Source organism: Sus scrofa, chromosome 14, assembly GCF_000003025.6.
Source record: "Sus scrofa isolate TJ Tabasco breed Duroc chromosome 14, Sscrofa11.1, whole genome shotgun sequence".
In the NCBI taxonomy this organism is placed as follows: domain Eukaryota; kingdom Metazoa; phylum Chordata; class Mammalia; order Artiodactyla; family Suidae; genus Sus; species Sus scrofa.
In genome coordinates this window covers 120,499,023-120,519,003 of record NC_010456.5, presented here as the reverse complement: position 1 = coordinate 120,519,003, position 19,981 = coordinate 120,499,023, and the positions used below count along the sequence as shown (strand labels likewise).

General features: G+C 37.1%; 1 protein-coding gene across 8 annotated transcripts in view; it reads right to left on the bottom strand.

The window, feature by feature from the left end:
* The window catches only part of ADD3 (adducin 3), a 132,305-nt gene that overhangs the window by 64,722 nt on the left and 47,602 nt on the right, over positions 1–19,981 (bottom strand). The window lies entirely within an intron of this gene.

The following is a 19,981-nucleotide window of genomic DNA, read 5'->3' as shown; positions in this document are numbered from 1 at the left end:
GGGTTCGGGAAGGAAGAGGGAGACAGCTTCTTATAAAATTATAGTGCACACTGTGTTATTGTGTTATAATAAATGTATTACAGACTCAGAAAAAGGAGCCAATTTGAAAGTTTCCTGGGAAGTTACATTGGAGCTTGGTCTTAAAAGGATGAGTAGTTATGGTGGGTGGGGGGGCAGAAAGGTATGCAAAGACAAATACTTCTTAATAAACCTGTACTTTATCACATGGCTTTACTTTAAATAAAAGTACCAAAGATTGAAATTGATACAAAAAGGAAATAAAAACTGTCACTAGTTAACAGTTTACAGTGGTTTGTATAATTTAAGCTAGAGGAACCCTACAATCTACTAGCAAACCATACAGTTTTGTGTCATGTGCTTTTGCTTTCATCCTAATCTTTTGACTACATTCTAAGAAAAGAAACTCAGGAACCATTTATATCCTTTCTTGGAACAATGCTTGTTCTTACACTGTACCAACCAATGACTTAGAAGTAATTAAGACCAATTATCTTGAAGCCAGTCAAACTGCAATCTGCCACCATACCACCATGAAAGGAGTCTTAGAATGTTCTTGGTTAATACCAAGGTCAGTAAACAAAGACTTGGTCAACCTGGCACAGATATACCATACCCTATTGGCTCAAAGCCTGCATGGTAACAAGTATAAGCATAGGAGGGGCTGGGGGAAAAAAAAGAAAAACACAATTGATCACAAGCATTGTATTTTCAGGCACCTAAATGCTCAAGTTCACTGCCCAGAAAGATGCTGAGAAAGATTACTTTTGTGGATTGGGAAATTTTGCTAATCTGATGAAAGGTGGGAAGAATACCATGTTAAATTGCTGAGATCAGACTACCCTCATTTTGATCAAATTACTACTGATGTGAAAATGCCATAAGGTTAACATTAATATAGGTTTCCACATCAAAGTATACATAAGTGACAAATATCCCATTTTTATGGAGAATATTTTGAAGATTATCATTTACAAGGCACATTATATGACAACTTGACTGAAAAAAACTAAAACAGAAAAATTAAGGTATAACTACTTACACCATGTGAATTCTTTACTTCAAAGATTCCTTGCCAGGTTCTTTTAAATCGTAATCTCCTCTGCATTTAACATATCATATCAGGATACAGCCAATTTTTAGAGCACATATTTTATAAAGCAAGAACTATCTGTACTTTATATTCAGGAATTCCTAACTATAATACATAACACATACCTAAAAAAAAAAACAAAAAAAAAAACTTCTTACAAAATGTTCAACTGAGAGGTTTAAGCCTTGTGTAGGAATTCCTCAATGAAACATGTATTTTTGGACAGTGAATAAGTAACTACCCTCAGAATACTTAGAGAAAAGGGAGAAAAAACATTCATGAGAACTGCTTCTGAGCCTTTGAGAAGAGAGGTGACTAGAGCAGTATAAAAACTGGGTGGAAGAGGGGAAAGGAGGAGCTAAGATAGTAGATGAAGAGACAACTACGGGAGCCAAGAGTGAGAAAAGGAAGATCAAGTAACTGTGGCAGCAGAGAGAGGCTGGGCACACCCACAGGGGAGTTTGTGGCTTATTTCAAGGGGGTGGAACACTGTGAGCAAGTGAACAATTTTGGTTTTGTTTAACTGAAGGTTGAGCAATCCTACAAATGGAAGAAGGAAGAAGAAAGGTGTTTTTCTAATACTGAAAAGTTTATGATATAATAAATGGCTATCATTTAAAAAAACTATTAAACAAAAAAGAGCAGTAAATACTTTATACATGAAAATGAAAAATTGAGATCTTTGAGAAAAAACACTATAAAGTCCATGTAAACACAAAGCTGCATTATTTATTGATTGTCATGATAAAGCTTTTTATACTGTGGACTACGCCAACCTTCAAACAAGATCCCCAACAAGCATACTGACAAGAATTTTGGGAGATGTGGATCAGTGTAGTTTTTCTTCACTCCACCTTTCAATGTGGCAGCTTATAGAAACAATTCTCAATGGCTGAGTTTTTAAAACTTACTCCAAGATAAGCAAGACTGTGACTCCAGTGGGCTCTTTCCAAGTTGCCAAGCATTAATCTAAAACAGCTCTCATGTCCTTTAAACTCATTCCTGCTGGTCTAATATAATAAATAATATGATGTTTTAAGTAAAAAAGGGAGCATGAGGGAGAAAAGAAGGCCCAAACTAGTACCTTTGGTGTTGCTATTAAGTTTAAAAAAACTGGAAGTGGGAAGCAATCAGATGATATACATTTACTACCATATTCTTAAATCATGTGACCAGAAATTACAGAAAGGATTTGGATGGGCCTTCTGCCAGAAGCAAATTACTTCCTCCAAGTTCAACAGTTATTTATTACATCTGCTACACCCCTAGAAATGAAAGCTGAAAACAACCCCCCCAAGAGATATTTCAAACTTTTTGTAGATGATTTACTATGTTAATCACATCTGTCTATTCTTCTAGGCATTAATTAATACCTTCTTACAGAAATTGGCAAAAGGATATCATATATTCAAGTATCTGCCTTTGCCATGACACAAAAAGTGTACCTGATATACAAGTAAGCCATCAGTGCACCTGGACCAGTGTTTTTAGTACAGTCAGAATAGAGCATTTAGCATTCTGACTCATTGATTTAAAACAAAAACTTGTACTCAGGGCTCAAAGGAGGAAACCTCTTTATATAAAGTCATTATATAGATCATGCCACTATAAATAAATACTCATGGAAATACTCTTTTATTTCAGTAACTTCAAAAAAACTAGACATTTAATTATATCACAAAGCAATATATGTTTACTACTTTCACCTCACACAAAGCATTATAAACACCTTAAAACTTATGAAAGAATTTCTAATCAGTCAATTTACCTGGGTGAATAGGATCAGAAGTAAAAAATAAAAGTTGCCTGGTCTTCTGAAAATGATGAGCTTAATGTTGTGAATAAAAGAATTGCTAAATTAGGGATCAGATTTTCTTCAAGTCACAACTTATGGAGGTAGAAAGAGAGTTCTTTCTAGGAAGTAGGGAGTTGTTATGAGACATTCTGGACACCCCTTCCCCTCCGGCCCCCACCCCCTCATAAAGCCAGAATCCTGAAGGGTAACACCCTTAGTTAAAAGGTAGACCCCACCCCACGCAAAAAAAAAAATCTGTCCACAGAGGAAATTTAAAACATCCCCACCCCACCCCAGCCAGAATGCTGAATGGAAAAGGAAAAGTCTCTCCTGAAAACCTGTAACAACAGGTCTATCCTCCCAAGGATTTGGGATTTGACTTTACACACCAGCATGGTCCACAAACCCCAGGCCAAAAGAATAACCAAAGTGGTCTTAGGTTGGTAGCACCCACCCGATTTCCACCAGATACCTGACAAAAATGAAATATATGTTTGGAAAAAGGTGATCTCAAAACAGGCCACCTACAGAGTCCCACAGATAAAATCCTGCCAAGTTTAAAATTCAAAATTAAAGCACATGAATAAACAAACCACATTAAACAAGAGTCAGCAGAAACAACAGAGTAGAATTTGACACTTACCCCGCCCCCAGAACTGCAGACAATGGAACACTGAGGCACAGACTATAAGTATTTTTACCATGTTCAAAATACTTAAAGATAGAATAACAAGCATGAGAAAGAAACAAGATGTTATAAAGACCAGTAGATTTGAAAAACTACTGAATATAATAAATGAAAAAAACTTAATAAATGGATTAAACAGTAGACTAGAAGTGTAAAGAGAATAAACTGGAATATAGATTTGAAAAAAACTAGCCAGCCTGAAGCACAGAGAGACAAGGAAATAGAATATGTAAAAGAGGGGCTAAGAGGAGTTCCCTGATGGCTCCGCAGATTAAGGACCTGGCATTGTCACTACTATGGCTCTGGTTACTGCTGTGGTGTGGGTTTGATCCCTGGCCCAGGAACTTCTGCATGTCATAGGTGTGTCCCCTCCACCCTCCCCCCCCAACAAAAAAAAAGAGTGGCTAAGAGACATAGAGAATAAGGAAGTTCAACAAACTGGAATTCCCAAAGAGGAAACAGAATAGGGGAGAAGTCATGTTCAAGGAGAACATGGCTAGAAGTTTTCCAGAGTTGTCCTGAGACAAACAGCCTGTAAAGAACTAACAATTAGATCTGCAGTAGACTTCAAAAGAAAACATAAATAAAAACCAAAAGACACAGAAATATTTCCAAAATGCTGAGAGAAGACAACTGTGAGTCTAGAATTATATATCAAACAAAACCATCAAAAGTAAGTAAAGTAAAATACTGTCTCACTAAAGTTTGTTCTAAACCCATTAAAGGAACTTTCAAAGGATTAATTTCAGAAAGAAAACTGGAAGGAAAAGCTGAGATGGAAGCAGTGAAGAAATTGGTAAACAATAAGTAATTTTTTAATGCTATATAAAACAACTGCAATAACAAATGTAGAGTGTTAAAAACAAGATGGAACTAAAACCCCATCACATAAGATGGGAATGGAGAATAAAACCACAATGAGATACAGCTATCTACCCATCAGAAAGGTTAAAATGAAAACAAACACAAAAAAACTTAATATCAGGTATTGGCAAGGATGTGGTGCATCTGGAGCTCTTAAACGCTGCAAGTCCTTGTGCAATTAGTACAAATATTTTGGAAAACTGTTTGGCATTATCTAAAAAAGCTGGACACACACCTGCCCTGGAATTCAGCCACTCCTCTCCTAGGAATACATCCAACAGAAAAACATACATATGAACAACAAAAACATAAACAACAATGCCCATGGCAGAAGTTTTCAATAGCCCAAAACTAGAAACAATCTGAATGCCCATCAAAGAAATGGGTAGATGATTGTATGTTCATAAAATGTAAGGTACACAATGAGAATGAACTGTTGTTATAAGCAGTAACATGGGAAAAAATGTTGAACAAAAGAAGCCAAATACAAAAGAACAGATATTGCATGATCACATTTATACAAAACTCAGATGCAGGTAGTGTTAACCTGTGGCCTGTCAGGATTGTGGCTACCTTGCAGGGCCGGAGTGATACCTGAGGAGATACATTAGGGTGTTCCTAGTGTCCCATTTCCTTTTTTTTTTTTTGCCATTTCTTGGGCCACTCCCATGGCATATGGAGGTTTCCAGGCTAGGGGTCGAATCGGAGCTGTAGCCACCGACTACACCACAGCCACAGCAATGCGGGATCCAAGCCGCGTCTGTAAACTGCACCACAGCTCACAGCAACACTGGATCCTTAACCCACTTGATCCTTAACCCACTGGATCCTTAATCCTTTAATCAAGGCCAGGGATTGAACCCGCAACCTCATGGTTCCTAGTCGGATTCGTTAACCACTGAGCCACGATGGGAACTCCTGTCCCATTTCTTGATCTAGGTTTGCTTTTGCATATTCACCAAGCTATACCTTATGATTTGTGCACTTTTCTGTGTTATGTTAAACTTACATTTAAAGGTTTGAAAAAAATTAAAACAATTTAAAAGAAAGAAAAGCCTCCTCTCTGTAGCAAAAAAAGCATATACAAATATTGAATCATTATGTTATATACCTAAAACTAACATACTGTTGTATGTCAGTTATACCTCAACTATATATATATATATATATATATATATGTATTTTAATCTTTCTTTAGCCAGTCCATTTGTCATGGTAGCTCTCCATGCAAATGGATATTCTTTATTCCTCTACAAGCACCTAGATTTCATCTGTGTATTACAGCAATTATGTGCACTATAAGAAGTTTACTCTATGTGAAGTATAAGTACCAATCTGCTTCACTCCTTATGAAAATACTTCTGAATACTCTCTCATTCTATGTTCCCAAAGGAAGGCTTAACTCCAGTCAATTCTCTAAGACTTCCTCAAGACCAATCAGCAGTATCACAAAAGACAATCCTTTTCTAGACTGTGCTATACCAATAAAAGAGTGTCACTGAATAAGTCAATCCATGAGCCCCTGTCCACTACCTACACTGTCAGGAGGCCACTGGCATTACCTGTCTATTTGGCTGTATTCTGTGGCTCTGCTGGAGCCATCTGGAACACTGTGGCTTCATCCTTCTAAATAAAAAAGTTGGCTTACCTTCTTTTCACCAACGGTGGGTGTCTGGAAGTAACAGCCTTTAATATAATGATAGAGGCAACTGCATTTTGTCCTAGCTGAGCATTCCTGCTCCATATATGTCAACTATGGCTGAAGGGACCTTAAAGGTCATCTAGTCCTATTCTCCCTTTTCACCGGTGAGAATTTAGGTCCATAAGACCACTACCTAAGGTCACAGAATACTTATTACCTGACTTCAGGCCAGTACTCTTTCCACTTTTACAAAATTGGAATCCTCTCTCCCATGGAACTTGTAGCCTGTCATTCTGCTGAATCATCAATGAAACACTCCACCTCAACCAAGATGAGATCTAAAAAGTATTTCCAAGCTATATGTCCAATGTCAAGAAATGAATTTGCACTAAGGAGAGCAACTTACCAGTGTATTAGGATTAAACAGACATTAGAGTATAAAATCCCAAAGAAGGAAGGAGCTTGGGATAATCAGTATTGTTCCAGTGGCAATCAAAGATTTTTAAGACGGTAAGATCAAAGAATAATATCCTGAGGTTGTTCTAAAGCTCTGAGAGAGAATAAAATGATGGAATGGTTAGAAAACAGAATCAGTATTTGATTCGTTATACAAGAATTGTGTGGTTAATACAAGAAATAGAACTGCCTCTGTTACAGCACTAAAACTTCCAAATGTTCTTGAGACCTTCTTTAAAACATTCACTCAGAGGAGGTTCCCCCCGTCATTCAGTTTTTGTATCACACATATCTCATTTTTAATTAATTCTCTGCCTCTAAGCTATTATTTAACCATTGTTCACATTCTAATTTGGGCATATATCCAGCCTCTTGCTCCATGAAACATTAGAATAAACTTTAGTGTATTAGGAAATAAGAAAAATGAATAGGAGGGAAAGCAAATACATTTTCACATGAAGTACAGGATACAGCTGTGATCTGTCAAGCTTACGGGACTATCTCCTAAGCTAACAGCAAAGTTAAAGGACACTGCTTAGCTGAACAGGAAGTAGCAATCTAAAAAGTATAAATGTTCCCATGCTTCAATTCTGTTCCCTTCACTTCACATATCCAACACACACGATTTAACCAGGCCCATGTTGAACACACCCATTCAAATGGCCGTGATGAAGTGTCAGTAAGTCTATGGCTGACAAGTATTTTGAGAGTCCATAAAAATAACCTTTAATCGTAATGTCCCCCCCAAAAAAACCCATGTTAGTTATACTCTTCTGAGGAAAGAGGTTGTAGTAAAAATGACAAAACCAGCCTTGTCTTAAGAAATTCATACTTGTACGAATGATCTTTAGTCTCCCATTTGTGAAAGCTGTTTCCATGGTATCAAAATATAACTAAAAAATAGAATTTCCTTTTATATCCTTTGCAGGATACTATGTGAGCTCACAAACAAGGCTCCTAACCCAGGCCAGGGCAAAAGAGGTAGAAAGGGAACATTTTATAATAGAGATAACATGCGATTACAATAATTTATGAGACATAAATTGTAAGTATTTGATTTACAAATTATAATTCGAAAGAGTATGTATTAGCCAAACAAAGTAGCAGAGAGAGAATCTTCTAGGCACCAGCAGCAATGTGAGCAAAAGCAAACCAGTGTTATCTGGAACCAATGATAATGCAACAGTACCATAGCAGATCCTTCCTATAGCCCCACTTTAGAAGGGGTTTGTGATACTGCAAAGTCAGTTAGCTGAGTACTTAGATGCTAATCAGAGGTGTTCAGGTGAATCAACAGGAGATCATATTCCAAATGGTAGTTCTGCATATATAAATAAGAGAGGCTCAAAACAAAGGAAATAGTGATGTGCTCAGATGGGTGTGTTTAGAGAAGGGAGGAAGTGGTAAGCATTTTAACCAAGAAAACACTATAGAATTACTTTCAAAAGAACACCTCTTTTAACTGCTTCATTTCCCCAGCTTACCTTTTGAATCAATAGGAGAAGAGTGCACTAGTATTGCCCCAGTGCACAAAGTGTTACACCATGGGTCTGACCCACAAACACAGAGCTCACTCTCAAATACAAAGCCACTATCTTGTCAATTAGATGGTACACATTCGAAATAAAAAGATCAGCTACATGGCAAAAGCAATAAAAGAACACGTGGAATAGGGAGAAAGAGCTCTTCCTGAGATTTTGCTCTCTGCCACAGCAGGCGCTGCAACTTATGAACACAGTTGGGAAATTTCCTTTTCACAGGAAAAGGATGACTTCTTAGATCACATTAAGGTAGAAATGACAGAAACTGTATCAAGCAGAAAAAAAGGTGTTTCCTGAAGGAAGGAAACAGAGCATTGCCTTTATTAAACACACACACACATACTCATATACACACACACTCACACAGACAGGAAAAGCAAAACACATGAATACAGCAAGCAGAAAAAATCTTTTTCAAGAGATAAAGAAGAAAACAACTAAATAAAGGAAATGTTTCATGGTAGGCGTTAGCCTCAGTGGGATAATCTTTTTGTCCCAGTGGGTTATCTAAAGTGCAAATACACTTAAGGGGAATAAGAACATATTGGCACTTTATAGTCACACAGGGATCTTTATTTATATTTTTAAAAATAAATATCTAGTTTCAGTTTTTCTTCTACACACACATACAAAATGTATCCGTGTTTCATCACTAGCTTATCACTAGTTCTTATGGTTCAGATTATTTCAAAGAATTGATGTTTGAATGGTTTATTCTTTGAATAAATTACACTAATTCTTAATAAGCGTATTCTTTTACTCAACAAAATATTCTGAGTGCCACTTCTGCATCAGATACCATTTTAATGTTTGAGACACAGTAGAGTACAAGGTACGTGCCCTCCTCAAACTTACATTATTCACAATTGTGAAAGATATGTTTTAAAAATTTCTTTGCCTAGTTTTGATGCACTAAATAGAGCAGTGACTTTAAAACTTTATTGCAAAACAGAATCACATGAGTTTTTAAAAAGATCTCAATACCCAGGCTGCATTCTGTATATACCATCTACACCAGAATCTTGGAAGGTGAGACCCAAACATCAGAATTTTTTAAGCTTCCTAGATGACTTCAGAGAATAGTCATATTTGAGTACTAGTGAATTAGTGCATTGGTTCTCAACTTTGGGTCTTTGAAGAAATGAAGATAAACAATCTCTGGGAAAAAATTCCTCTATATTCTTCTCCCAATCCTACCAACCCAAAGTAAGAAGATTCATTGTGGGTACAGGGCAGTTTTCTCAGTGGGAAGGTGAGATCTACTTGCTATATACATCAGCAACTCCTCCTCACCCAGGCCAAAATATAATCCCTGCAGGGTGGCTAGCAAGCCTGTCATTTTTGCCTCCTGCTAGGATATCTGTGTTCATCTGAGAGAAACAAAGTGGGGACAGAAGAGTCATCCTGGATATGCTGACACACATTAAGCATGTAAGAGTGATTCTATAATACAATTAATCATAGCATTAAGAATTTAATTGTTTAAAAATTTTGCTTATTATTATTATTTTTTAATCTTAGTTATCAAAAAGTCACACTTGGGTTCAAACTAGCAAGAAGGGGTTAGGCACCACTAACTTAAGTATATGTTTGGGAAAAATAAAATAATCCAAAATCAAAACATTTTGGTTCTCAATGGGAAGAACAGAGGCAAAATCATTAGGAAATGCCCAAATCCAAAGGTAGCTATTATTAATAATACTGTGGAATTAAAGGACACAAAAGGCAAAAGAACAAAATTAAAGTCCTTTATAAAGCAAAATATAACCCCTTTAATTTTTATATACTTTTTTTTTTTCTTTTTACGCTCATACTTGAGGCATATGGAGGTTCCCAGGCTAGAGGTCAAATTGGAGCTGCAGCTGAGGCCTATGCCACAGCCACAGCCATATCAAATCCAAGCCACATGTGCAACTTACACCATAGTTTGCAGCAACTCAGGATCCTTAACCCACCAAGCAAGGTCAAGGATCGAACCTGCATCCTTATGGAGACTAACGTTGACTACACTGGGTTCCTAACTCACTGAGCGGCAAAGGGAACTTCTACATAAATTTTCCCCATGAAAGGGCATTCCCTGCATTTAAAATTAAAAGGTGAATTATAAATTTTAGAGTTCCCATTCTAGACCTGCTCCCATTCTAGATCTGCAAAAAATCTTTTAGAGTATGTATTTGATAATATCTTAAAAGTTGTATCTAGAAAGCCTGTCATTACTGAACTTATAAACCCTTGTGCTCTTCCAGTTCACTATATCCAAGAGCCTTCTGCTCATCAGATTGTAGCCAAATCCTTCAGACATGTCATTGATCCCTTCCTGGTTGTTTTCAACTTACATGTGAATCACAAGCATTTCTCAATATTTATACCATGTGTTGTAATATCCACCATACTGAGTTTTTAGTATACATATTTTTTTTTCAAAGTGAATATTCTAAATGCTTAATAGTATGTCCCAAGAAGATACTTTGTAATAGTCCACGATTTTAAAATAACATATTGGAAAAGTAACATCACACATAAACAGAAACCACAAAATTACCAATAGTATGTCCCAAGAAAATACTTTGTAATAGTCCATGATTTTAAAATAACATATTGGAAAAGTAACATCATACATAAACAGAAACCACAAAATTACCATTTCTAAGATGGCAGAAACATTCATTATAGTATATTGCCTGTTAACCAAACAATACATTTAATATCTTTTGATGTATTTATGTACAAAGTTCAACCCATGTTAGAAAAAATACATTACAAGTTTAAGACATCTTTCTCTCATCTATGAGTAGAGAGATAAAAGATTTAGTGGCAAAGAACAAAACCACCTCTTGGTTAAGTAAAAATGCTTTCCTGCATATTTTCAAAGGAAGGAGAATTTTTCAGAGCAAACTATTAGGGAAACTGCAGGCAATTATTTTTGGATATGGAAGTACAATAAAACACGTTCGAGAAAAGTTAGTTATCACATAATAACCAGTTAGAAAAGTGTTGGGTGGGATGGGGTGGTGAAGGGGAGCACTGGGGTTATGAGGGAAGAATATGCAAGTATCAGAGATTTCTTAAGAATCTGTTTCACTGAGTCACTACCATCACCCTACCTCTTATCAACAAAGGCATCAAAAGCTTTTGCAACCAAAGGAACTCTTGAGGAAATCATTGGAAACTGTTAATAACCTAGTGTTTCCTTATAACACTGACCACAGGAATCCAAACAACTTTCTAATAAAGACAAGGGTCTGGAAAAACAGAAGTAATCTAATTATAATTCCATCTTCGCACTAGTATAGCCACGTCAAAATAGTCCCCTTTGGAAGCAGAAGAAAAGCAATTAAAAGAAAGAGTTCTCCATTTGTTCTAGATACATGGTGAGGGTACCTCTGAGGAAGGTGGGCTATAAAGTGACTTCAAGTTTCACTTGGTAGAGGTTGGAGGTACTGGATCTTGGATTTTAAATTGATGTTAGTGGTTTCAAATTCAATGCTTTTGTGAATCTAATCAGTGTTGACTAGATGAAAAATCTGATTTGTCCATTTCCCACTGCCTCTGCTAATTCTTGGTAAGACAAATTAACATCCTAAACCACAATATCATTTTTTACTTCCTATCCCAAATCCTGGAATTATTTTGCAAAAAATTCCATGTCTTCACAAAGAATGAGGAAGGGTATTCTTCTACTTCTAAAACTTATATCTACTATTGTTGTGAAAGGGGCAAAAATCCTCAACTTCAGTTGCAATGTAACCTTCAAAAATAATTTTAATTCCCAATATAAAAGGAAATCAAGACTAATTTTTTAAATTCTCGCTAGTTCTCATTTACACTTTCCTTCCTTTTATAAATATTACTGATGGGACCTGAAATTGATCATTAAAGGAACCAGTTAATTAGAAAACATATAATTCAATCCACAAATAAGAAGTTTGCAAATGCAAAACAGAAGTAACTCTGGTATGCAATTTATTCATGGAACTAATTATTATACATATTTGAGGCTCATTGGAACCCTTTTTGAATTATGTCAGCTCAAGGATTAAGGCTTTCCCTCAAAGCCAAAACCTTGGAATTGAGGGTGGGTGACAGTTAGGCAGCTAGTCATTTCATTAAGAATACTTAGGATTGTGATATGATTTTGGATTAATGTCTGGTGATTTATAGAAATCTGTTTGCAATTCAACGGCCTTCAGGTCATAAACTCATATGCTACCACAGGCACTATAATAGTCTGCATGTTTAGCTAGGCCAAAAGATTTCATAGTGGTTAGCCTGGATTTACAATAAGTGTTCCATTTTACCATTACTGTCTAATTCCATTAAGAAAATTGCTATGATGGGCTTTTATGCCATTTAATAAAATATACTGTGCAAGGAAAGTCTAGATTACAAAAAGGTTATGTAGTTCCTTCTATGTACATAGTGCCTTCTAGTTTATAACACATTTTCATATCTATTTTTTCATTTTATGTTCAAAAGAACTCTGTAAAATTAAATGTTCATCACACTGATGAAAAACTCTCAAACACACAGAGTTAATAAATGGAAGAATTACAACTAGAATCCAAGTCTTCTTATACTTTAGTAACTTAAACTATCAGCCTGTCAGTTTTTTTATGCAGGGCTTTCCTTAGAATTTCAATATGAAAAAATCAAGGAAAAATAATGTTATTAACACTGTAATTATTTATAAAGACTTTGAACCTTAGATAATTCTATCATCCCAATAATTTATATTGAAAAATTTTCAGTTTTGTTTTACATTGATAAAAGATGCATAACATAGATTCCGGATTAAGATGGTGGAATAGAAGGACTGGAGCTCAACTTCTCTCCTAAAAACAACAAAATTCACAACTAAAGGCTGAGCAATCTCCACCCAAATGGACTGGAAACCTTAAAAAAGATACCTTACCCAGAAGAAAAAGAGGAGGCCACATCAAGAGGTAGGAGGGGCAATTTCATGATATAAACAACCCCACACCTCCTGGGTGGGAAGCTCCACAGACTGAAAACTAACTGGTTCACAGAGACTCACCTACAGGAGTGAGAGTTCTGAGCTCCACATCAAAAGCTCACATGCGGGGATCCGGCACTGGGAGAAAGAGCCCCTGGAGCATCTGGCATTGAAGGCCAGTGGGGCTTGTGTGCAGGAGCTCCACAGGACTCCAGGAAATGGAGACCCCATTCTTAAAAGGTGCACACGGACTTTCACATACACTGGGTCCCAAGGCAGAGTGAGGTCTCCATAGGAATCTGGGTCAAACCTGACTGCAGTTCTTGGAGGACATCCTGGGAAACCAGTGAGTGTGGCTTGTTGTGAGGGAAGGACATTGAAGGCAAAACTCTCAGGAATATTCAGAAGCCATGCCTTTCTCTGGAGGGGGCAATTTTGGGAAAATCTGGCCCCATCCATCAGTTCAGTGCTGAGAAGCCCCAAGGCAAACAATCCAGGTGGGATCACAGCCCTGCTCCTCAGTAAACAGGCTACCTAGAGACCCCTCAGACACACAGCTGCCTCTAACCCCATCCAGAGACTAAGCCCCACCCACCAGAGGGATTAGAATCAGCTCCACCTACCAGTGGGCAGGCATCAGCCCCTCTCATCAGGAAGCCTACAGCAAGCCCCCATGCTGACTTCAGCCACAAGCGGGGCAGTCACCAGAAGTAAGAGAGGCTACAACCCTATTATCTGTAAAAAGGTCACCACACCAAAAACCTATAAAAATGAAGAGACAGAGAACTTTAACTCAGATGAGGGAGAAAGGAAAAACCCCAGAAAATCAGCTAAGCAACTGAGGAGATTCTTAGCCTCCAGGAAAAAGATTTTAGACTGTTGATGCTGAAGATGATGCAAGACATTGGAAAGAAACTGGAGGCAAAGATGGATAACTTACAGGAAATACTGACCAAAGAGATACAAGATATGAAATTTAAATAAGAAGAGATGCAAAATACAATAACTGAAATAAAAAATTCACTAGAAGCAGCTAACAGCAGAATACAGGAGGCAGAAGAATGAATAAGCGAGGTGGAGGACAGATTAGTGGAAATTATGAATGCAGAACAGAAAAGAGAAAAAAGATTGAAAACAAATGAAGAGAGTCTCAGAGAACTCTGGGACAATGTTAAATGCACCAACATCCATATTATAGGGGTGCCAGAAGGAGAAGAGAGAGAGAGAAGGGGACAGAAAAAATATTCCAAGAGATAACAGCTGAAAACTTCCCTAACATGGGAAAGGAATCACTCACTCAAATCCAGGAAGCACAATGAGTACCATATAAAATAAACCCAAGGAGGAATACACCAAGACACATATTAATCAAACTGATCAAAATTAAAGATAAAGAGAAAATCTTGAAAGCAGCTAGGGAAAAGAAACAAGTAACATACAAGGGAACCCCAATAAGGTTATCGGCAGATTTTGCAGCAGAAACTCTGCAGGCCAGAAGGGCATGGCATGATATACTTAACGTGATGAAAAGAAAAAACCTCCAACCAAGATTACTTTACCCAGCAAGGCTCTCATTCAGATTTGAAGGAGAAAGTAAAAACTTCACAGATAAGCAAAAGTTGAGAGAATTCAGCAATACTAAACCAGCCTTACGACAAATACTAAAGAAACTTCTCTAGGCAGAAAAGAAAAAACAGCAACAGGAAACAAAAATTCCACAAATGACAAGGCTCACCAGTAAAGGTATATATACAGTAAAGATAACGAAATCATCCATGCACAATTATACCACCAAAACCAGGAATCATGAGAAGAGGTGGGTACAAATGCAGGACACTGGAGATGAACTTGCAATTAAGAGAACAACAACTTAAAACAATCTCATATACATATAGACACTTACATCAAAACTTCAGAATAACTGCAAACCAAAAATCTACAATTGATACACAAACAAGGAATCTCTGGAGAAGAAATATATCTCATAGTAAATATGTGCATAATCCACCATGAAGGGGGGTCATGTGACATCATTCTTGAAATGCTGAAGTCTCCTTAGATCTTATTCTGATTTCCTCTCCATCAAAGAATTTATGATAATTATAATTAAATAATGCAACTGTACAATTAAATAATACAGTTCTACAATTGCATTATTAATAACCCATTTCTCTCCATGGTACAATGTAAGGTCTATAATGTCTTGTTTATCACATCACCTAGAATAGTGTCATGCCTATACTGAAGAATCAATAAGATGTAACAAATTGTGAGGACATATTTATACAGTTACACTGTTTTTTAACCAATTTATGCATTTTATATTTTACTTATTTTCAGAGGGTACTTATTTTTGTTATTTCTTACCAGTTAAGTTATTCTTTTTATGATGCTATATAAAATATTTAATGGTATATAAGGCTTTCTTCTTTATAAATTTTAGTTGCACAATATACACAATTTTAATATAATGCTAATTTTTAAAGAAAAATTGAAATGTAATAGATAATACTAAATAGTAAAGATGAAAGCCATACAAAATGGGATAAAGTATAGAATAAATTTCCTATTTGTCTCAGCATATTTTCCATTCCACTTCTCCAGAGGGAGTCACTTAATCTGTTTCTTAAGATCCATGATATAATAATCTGTGTGAATGTAATTGTGTTTAAATATATGTATTTTATTCTGTAAAAAAATAAAAATTAAAAAAAATAAAAGCTATTAGGAAATTTTGAAGCAAAATGTAGCTGCTATCAATGAATAAATAAGAGAGCTCCTCACATCCTCAACAACCCTGAGATTTTTCCTTTCCTTCTAAAGGTCTTTCACACTTGTCAATTCCAATTACTTTTAATTATATCACTTGGAAAAAACAATAGACCTGTATATGCTAATTATGTACTGAAAGGAAAATAGATCCAGGAGATTGAACTGAATGGAATAAATATGTGTGCATTCTTTAGTTATTTCTGTTTGGCTGTCTGTTTTAAAAAACAAAACCCAGGAGTTCCTGTCGTGGTGCAGTGGTTAACGAATCCGACTAGGAACCATGAGGTTGCAGGTTCCATCCCTGGCCTTGCTCAGTGGGTTAAGGATCCAGCATTGCCATGAGCTGTGGTGTAGATTGCAGACGTGGCTCAGATCCCGTGTTGCTGTGGCTCTGGTGTAGGCCAGTGGCTACAGCTCCAATTTGACCCCTAGCCTGGAAACCTCCATATGCCGTGGGAAGTGGCCCTAAAAAAGGCAAAAAGACAAAAAACAACAACAAAAAAAACACAACAACACTACCCAGATTTACTTTAGGGGTAGTGTGAAAGTAAAAGAATTCGATAGGTATATCTAGGATTATGTTCAACTAAAATAATGGAATTAAAAATAAAGAGTCCCAAAATTGTAAAACAAACAAAACAAAAACAACAAAAAATATACATAACATACAATTCACCATCCTAACCACTTTTATTTATTTATTTATTTATTTTATTTATTGTCTTTTTAGGGTCACACCCATGGCATATGGAGGTTCCCAGGCTAGGGGGTGAATCGGAGCTACAGTTGCTGGCCTATGCCACAGCCACGGCAATGCCAGATCCGAGCCACGTCTGCGACCCACACCACAGCTCACGGAATGCCTGATCCTTAACCCACTGAGTGAGGCCAGGGATTGACCCTACATCCTCATGGATACTAGTCAGATTCATTTCTGCTGAGCCACGACAGAAACTCCAAAGCATGTTTTTCCTTCTTTTCCTTTCTAACCATTTCTAAGTATACAGTTCACTAGCACATTTCCTAATGTGCAACCGTCACTATTACACATCTTCAGAGCTCTTTTTGTCTTATAAAAACCGAAACTTTATCCTTATTAAATAACTTCTCATTTCCCCATCCCCTGGCAACCACCATCCTACTTTCTGTCGCTTCAAGTAGTCAAAACTGTAGAATCTCATATAAGTGGAGTCTTTCGGTATTTGTCTTTTTGTGACTGGGTTATTTCCCTTAGCATAATGTCCTCAAGGTTTATCTATGTTGTAGCATGTATCAGAATTTCTTTCCTTTTAAAGGCAGAATAATATTCCATTGTATGGATACACCAAATTGTTTAACCATTCATCCACTGATGGACACTTGGGCCAAACCAGATTTTTGATCACCTTTGCCAAATATGGAACACTGTACTTAGCACTCTGCCCCAAAGGAGCATATTTTAAAGCAAAGTAATATTCAGGAAGTACCATACATTACTAAAATCAGTGGCAGGCAGCTGAGTGGTCTGTGCAAAGACACTGATTTACCACTGTTTTCTACATCCATACAATGCCAAAATAATTCAGAACACTTGGGCAAGAAGTTCAATAGTTCAATAAAATATTGTAAATACTATTTGCCTGCAAGTTTTATCACCACAGCTTACTCTTGTTTCTTGCCCGTCTGGTACTTTTTTTCCAGTTTGACATCATGCTAATTAAGGAAGATTTCAGCACCACTTTAACAATTAACACCATTGAGAACTCACTAGATGCTAAAGACTTTACGTGGATTTCATTTAAGAATGAGAAACTTAGCTCCTCAAGACTGACTTTCTTTCAAGGTCTTGTAACTAGTTGGGTGGTAGTTCCAGAATATGAATCTATGACTTCAACTCTAAAATCAGAACTCCATCCACTACACACAAATAATACCAGCATTATCTGACAGTACTAAAATTTTGTGACTAAAAGTTATGGCTCTTAAATTTTATATTACATTTTGATTTCTAAAAATGTATTATTTACAAAAATAATACATACTCATGTTTATATACCATTCTCTAGAAGTAAATTTAATCACAGTTTGTGAGTTATTCTTTCATTTTCTCAGCATGAGAAACATTCTGTTCACACTTAAAAAAAAACACACCCATTTATTCTATTCTACACCTTAGTTTTTAAATTAATAATTAACACAATGGATATTTTATTCTAAGTCAGTAATACAGAATGATTCCATTCTTCAATAGTCACAGTGAAGGATTATGCCATAGTCATCCTTCATGTTCATTTTTTTTCCCTTTCTTTCTTTTTAGGGCTGTACCCGTGGTATATGGAAGTTCCCAGGCTAGGGGTTGAATGGGAGCTGCAGCTGCCAGCCTACACCACAGCCATGGCAATGACAGAACTGAATTGCATCTGCGACCTACACTGCAGCTTGCAACAGTGCTGGATCCTTAGCCCACTAAGCAAGGATAGGGATCAAACCCACATCCTCATTGATACTAGTCGGATTTTTTTTTTTTTTTTTTTTTTTTTTGTCTTTTTCAGGGCCACACTTGCAGCATATGGAGGTTCCCAGGCTAGGGGTCTAATCGGAGCTGCAGCTGCTGGCCTACACCACAGCCACAGCAACTCGGGATCCGAGCAGAATCTGCAACCTACACCACAGCTCACAGCAAGGCCAGATCCTTAACCCACTGAGCGAAGACAGGGATCGAACCCACAACCTCATGGTTCCTAGTGAGAGTCATTTCCACTGCGCCACGACGGGAACTCCCTTGTTAGATTCTTAACCCACTGAGCCACAATGGGAACTCCTCAGGTTTTTTGTTTGTTTGTTTTTAAATCATAACCAACTTGGAGTTCCCGTCGTGGCTCAGTGGTTAATGAATCCGACTAGGAACCATGAGGTTGCGGGTTCAATCCCTGGCCTTGCTCAGTGGGTTAAGGATCAGGCGTGGCCATGAGCTGTGGTGTAGGTCGCAGAGGAGGCTCAGATCTGGCGTTGCTGTGGCTGTGGCGTAGACTGGCGGCTACAGCTCCGATTGGAGGTTCCCAGGCTAGGGGTCAAATCAGAACTACAGGTGCTGGCCTATGGCAAAGCCACAGCAACACGGGATCCAAGCCACATCTATGACCTACACCACAGCACATGGCAATGCTGGATCTTTAACCCACCGAGTGAGGCTAGGGATCAAACACGCATCCTCGTGGTTACTAGTCGGGTTTATTACCACTGAACCACAACGGAAACTCCCAAAAAGATAATATATTGAGGAATACTCACTGAAAAGTGAAAAGCTATTTTATCTTGCATTATTATTTGCCACAAAAAAGAAATATTCACATTAAGTCCAAAGAGAAACTGACATTATTTAAATTCACCTACTTTGAAGTGAAGCTAAGAGTATCCTTTTATTACCACTGATTTAAATGTGAAAATGTAGAAAGATGACTAATGGTAAATTGTTGAGTTTATTTTTCCCCCTTCTGCTATGATCTTATGCTCTCAGCCATCTGGATCGTGGATACTGTCCTCCTGGGAAGCTGTTTTATTTGCTCACTAACAAAAGTAAAAGCTCTATCATTCCTATTGTGTTTGTACAATTATTCTCATGTCCTAAAGCAGGTACTCTGCCCACCTCAGAATAGATTCTTCAAGGCCTTATTATTATATATTAACTCAACAGACTATGCTATATTTCCTTACAATATGGTTGTTTGTTACACTAATATCTGAACACTGGTTTCTTTAAGCTTTAAAGAAATTCCTCTGCTCTACTCCAACTTCTCCAGCAACTCTTGTCATTTTAAGGGCCTTAGTGTATGTGATAGTTAATTTTATGCGCCAACTTGACTGGCCAGAGTGCCAGATTAAACATTATTTCTGAGTATGTCTGGAGAGTGTTTCTGGATGAGATTAATATTTGAATCGGTGGATTTAGTCCCCAATATGGATAAGTATCATCCAATGCTTTGAAGGCCTGACTAGGACAAAATGTGGAGGAACAAGGAACCTTTTCTTTCTGCCTTGCTGTTTGAGCTGAGACAACTCATCCCATCTGCTCTCAGACTTGAGATTTACACTATAGGCTCCACTGGGACTTCAGATAGACTAAACTATCCCACTGGGTTTCCTGGGTCTCCTAACTTGGCAAATCCGAAGATGGCAGAT